This window comes from Peromyscus maniculatus, chromosome 2 (genome assembly GCF_049852395.1).
Source record: "Peromyscus maniculatus bairdii isolate BWxNUB_F1_BW_parent chromosome 2, HU_Pman_BW_mat_3.1, whole genome shotgun sequence".
NCBI lineage: Eukaryota > Metazoa > Chordata > Mammalia > Rodentia > Cricetidae > Peromyscus > Peromyscus maniculatus.
Window position 1 is genome coordinate 29,082,174 of NC_134853.1, and position 4,768 is coordinate 29,086,941.

Below are 4,768 nucleotides of genomic sequence, written 5' to 3' on the forward strand. Positions count from 1 at the left end.
AACAGGACGTCGCCTCTCTGCATTAAAGACTTCAGTATTATGTGGAAGTTTGGCCAAAAACTTGCATGATTTTTTGTTTCACAAACTCTCTGAAAATTCATTTCTTTAGTCCATGAAGAACTCTATGACCTTCATCAAAGTAAATACTGTAGCTCCTCTGCTGAGAGATCATCCAGCTAGACTCAGCATACAATTGTTTATCATCCCACATGATCAAGCCTAAACGATTGGAACATGAATTGTGCCCAGTTCTATTAAGACTCCTAAATTGATTTGTTTTTGTCAACTTGACACAAACTAGAGCCACCAGGAAAGGGGAAGTTAATTGAGGAATTGCCTCCATGAGATTGGCCTGGGAAGCATTTTCTTAGTGGTTAATATGAAGGCCCAGCCAACTGTGGGCATTGCCACCCATAGGAAAGAGGCCCTGGATTATATCAGAAAGTAGGCTGAGCAAGCCAGGGAGCAGCATTTCTCTGTGGTTTCCACTGTCTTGAGCTCCTGGATTTCCTGCCATGGCTTCTCTTGATAACGGATTGTAACCTGTATATAATAAACCCTTCACTCCCCAAGTTCCTTTAGATTATGAAGTTTATCAAAGCAGCAAAAGCAAACTAAGACATTCTCCAAGACCTGTCTTAGACTCCATAAGCACTCTAGTCTTGTGAAGAAACAGCTTTCTGATATAATCCAGGGCCTCTTTCCTATGGGTGGCAATGCCCACAGTTGGCTGGGCCTTCATATAAACCACTTCTTCCACCATGTGAAAACACCATGACAAGATACACATGAAGTCCAGGAAATGAGCCCTTGCCAGACCCTGAACTTTTCAGTGCCTTCTTGTTAGATTTCATAGCCTCCCAGAATTGTGATAAATTATTATTTATAAGACACTCCCACTTACTACTATTTTGGTACCATGCCTTTAAAATTAAGGTATCAATGAGATATATATTTTAAAGAAATGCCAGCTTCCTGTTCACTGATCCTTGACATTTACTTATGAGTGCAGAAGATGGTGAACAGAGGATATTGTGAGAAAGGAGCAAGAGGAGTTTCATTCATTCGCTGACACTGATAATGTTCTATAGGATTTGCCTTAAGTTCTTTTTCATCAGGCTGCCTATTTACATATACTATTTTGAAATTTAGAACATAGAAGTACATGATAATCAGTTAAAATTACACACAAAAAGGCATATATCCAAACTCCTTCAAGCACTTTCTTAATGATTTGTCTTAAAGATAATTATAAGCAGGGTTTTGCTGTGGAGTAATCCTCTTGTAAACTGTAAAGATTTGTTACTCTGATTGGTCTAATAAAACAATGAGTGGCCAATAGCCAGCAGGAAGTATAGGCGGGGGGGGGGGGGCAAACTAAGAATGCTGGAAAGAGAAGGGGTAAGGTCAGGGAGTTGCCAGCCAGATGCAGAGCAAGATAAGAATGTTGTACTAAGAACAGGTACCAAGCCATGTGGATAACATAGATAAGAATTATGAGTTAATTATGAGTTAAGTTAAGAGCTAGTTAGTAATAAGCCTGAGCTACTGGCCAAGCATTTATAATTAATATAAGCCTCTGTGCGGTAATTTGTGAAGTGGCTGTATTTGGGAGTTTCTGGTGGGACAGAAAGTTCTGCTCACAGGGATTACATATTCAGCTGCTCCAATGATAATAAGACAAGGAACATTTTAAAGCAGCAAGAAGTTTAAGAATCATGCTCTTGAGTCACCCCTGCGCAGCCGAGGCTTGGCGTGCGAGTCAGATGCGCTCCGTGCCCACCGTGCTCTGTGCTACCGCTTGGCCTGCCCATCAAGATGCCTGAGGAAGTGCACCATGGAGAGGGAGGAAGAGGTAGAGAACTTTGCCTTTCAGGCAGAAATCGCTCAGCTCATGTCCCTCATCATCAATACTTTCTATTCCAACAAGGAAATTTTCCTCCGAGAGTTGATCTCTAATGCTTCTGATGCCTTGGACAAAATTCTCTATGAGATCCTGACAGACCCTTCCAAGTTGGACAGTGGTAAAGAGCTGAAAATTGACATCATCCCCAACCCTCAAGAGCAAACACTGACTTTGGTGGACACAGGCATTGGCATGACCAAGGCTGATCTCATAAATAACTTGGGAATCATTGCTAAGTCTGGCACAAAGGCATTCATGGAGGTGCTGCAGGCTGGTGCGGACATCTCCATGATTGGGCAGTTTGGTGTTGGATTCTACTCTGCCTATCTAGTGGCAGAGAAGGTGGTGGTGATCACAAAGCACAACGATGATGAGCAGTATGCCTGGGAGTCCTCTGCTGGAGGGTCCTTCACAGTTCGTGCGGACCATGGTGAGCCCATTGACCGGGGTACCAAAGTGATCCTTCATCTCAAAGAAGACCAGACAGAATACTTGGAGGAGAGGAGGGTCAAGGAAGTGGTGAAGAAACACTCACAGTTCATAGGCTATCCCATCACCCTCTACTTGGAGAAGGAACGAGAGAAGGAGATCAGTGATGATGAGGCAGAGGAAGAGAAGGGAGAGAAAGAGGAGGAAGATAAGGATGATGAGGAGAAGCCTAAGATTGAAGATGTGGGATCAGATGAGGAGGATGATGGTGGCAAAGATAAGAAGAAGAAAACAAAGAAGATCAAGGAGAAGTACATCAATAAGGAGGAGCTGAACAAGACTAAGCCCATTTGGACCAGGAACCCAGGACTCATGTGTTTGAACACTTGAAACCTGATGGTTACGGAACTACTAGGATATAGGTCCTCATTGGCAAACATAGACCAGGGGTGGCCTGTGAAGGTGATAGCCCAGCCCTGATTTTAATCCTGATACACTAGGAATGCTAGCCACACACTCACACTCAGGAGGAATATGGGGAATTCTATAAGAGCCTCACCAATGATTGGGAGGACCACTTGGCAGTCAAGCACTTCTCTGTAGAAGGTCAGTTGGAATTCAGAGCATTGCTCTTCATTCCACGGAGAGCTCCCTTTGACCTTTTTGAGAACAAGAAGAAGAACAACAACATCAAACTGTATGTGCGTCATGTGTTCATCATGGACAGCTGTGATGAGCTGATACCTGAGTACCTCAACTTTATCCATGGTGTGGTTGACTCTGAGGACCTGCCCCTGACCATCTCCCAAGAAATGCTTCCGCAGAGCAAGATCCTGAAAGTCATCCGCAAAAACATCGTGAAGAAGTGCCTTGAGCTCTTCTCTGAGTTGGCTGAAGACAAAGAGAACTACAAGAAATTTTATGAGGCCTTCTCCAAGAATCTAAAGCTTGGAATCCATGAAGACTCCACAAACCGCCGGCGCCTCTCTGAGCTGCTCCGCTATCACACCTCTCAGTCTGGAGATGAGATAACCTCCCTGTCAGACTACGTGTCTCGCATGAAGGAGACACAGAAGTCCATCTACTATATCACTGGTGAGAGCAAAGAGCAGGTGACCAACTCTGCCTTTGTGGAGCGTGTGCAGAAGCGGGGCTTTGAGGTGGTGTACATGACGGAGCCTATTGACAAGTACTGCATGCAGCAGCTCAAGAAGTTTGATGTAAAGAGCCTGGTCTCTGTGACTAAGGAAGGCCTGGAGCTACCAGAGGATGAGGAAGAGAAGAAGAAAATGGAGGAGAGCAAGGCAAAGTTTGAAAATCTCTGCAAGCTCATGAAGGAGATCCTGGATAAGAAGGTTGAGAAAGTGACAATCTCCAACAGGCTTGTGTCTTCACCCTGCTGCATTGTGACAAGCACCTATGTCTGAACAGCCAACATGGAGCAGATCATGAAGGCCCAGGCACTTCGAGACAACTCTACAATGGGCTACATGATGGCCAAAAAGCACCTAGAGATCAACGCTGACCACCCCATTGTGGAGACCCTGAGGCAGAAGGCAGAGGCAGACAAAAATGACAAGGCTGTCAAGGACCTGGTGGTGCTGCTGTTCAAAACTGCTCTCCTCTCCTCTGGTTTCTCACTTGAGAATCCCCAAACCCACTCCAACCGTATCTACCACATGATCAAACTAGGCCTGGGTATTGATGAAGACGAGGTAACAGTGGAGGAGCCCAGTGCTGCTGTTCTTGATGAGATCCCCCCACTCGAGGGTGATGAGGATGCCTCCCGCATGGAAGAAGTAGATTAGAGACCCCTGGGAAGCCCATGTCCTCTGTATAGTTTCCCTGTGGCTCCCCCAGCAGCCTTGACTAGCCCTGACCTACCTGGCTCTCTGCTCATGCTAGAGGATCTCTTTTGTCCTGTCCTTGTGCCTTAAGGCAGGAAAATCCCCTCCCACAGAATAGCAGGGTTGGGTATTGTGTATTGTGGTTTTTGTTTTATTTTATTTTGTTCTGAAATTAAAAGTATGCAAAATAAAGAAGATGCCGTTTAAAAAAAAAAAAGAATCATAACATACCTACCTAAAGCACATGCTCATTGGAACAAATGATATAGCTCACTTGGTATAGAGCTTGCCTAACATTCACAAGGCTCCAGGTTCAATCCTCAGGACCATGTACAGCCAAGCACTCAGGAAGTCAAGATGGAAATGTAAAAAATTCAAGATCACCTTTGACTATATAGCAAGTTCCAGGTCAACCTGGAATACGTGAGACCATGTCTTCCTTAACAAGCTCTAAATGCACCATGAAAGCACCTCACTTTCAGTTTTGTACAGGAAAATTAGAGACACATCATCATAATTAGAAGCCCAGTTGTGACAATGAGTTGGGAATAGCATTGTATTAGCCAGTACCCTAAAGAGCATCTGC

General features: G+C 44.6%; 1 pseudogene; it reads left to right on the forward strand.

Moving 5' to 3' along the window:
* Window positions 1-1,818: 1,818 nt before the first annotated feature.
* On the forward strand, window positions 1,819-4,377 carry LOC102910043 (heat shock protein HSP 90-beta-like; annotated as a pseudogene).
* The last annotated feature ends 391 nt before the right edge of the window (window positions 4,378-4,768 follow it).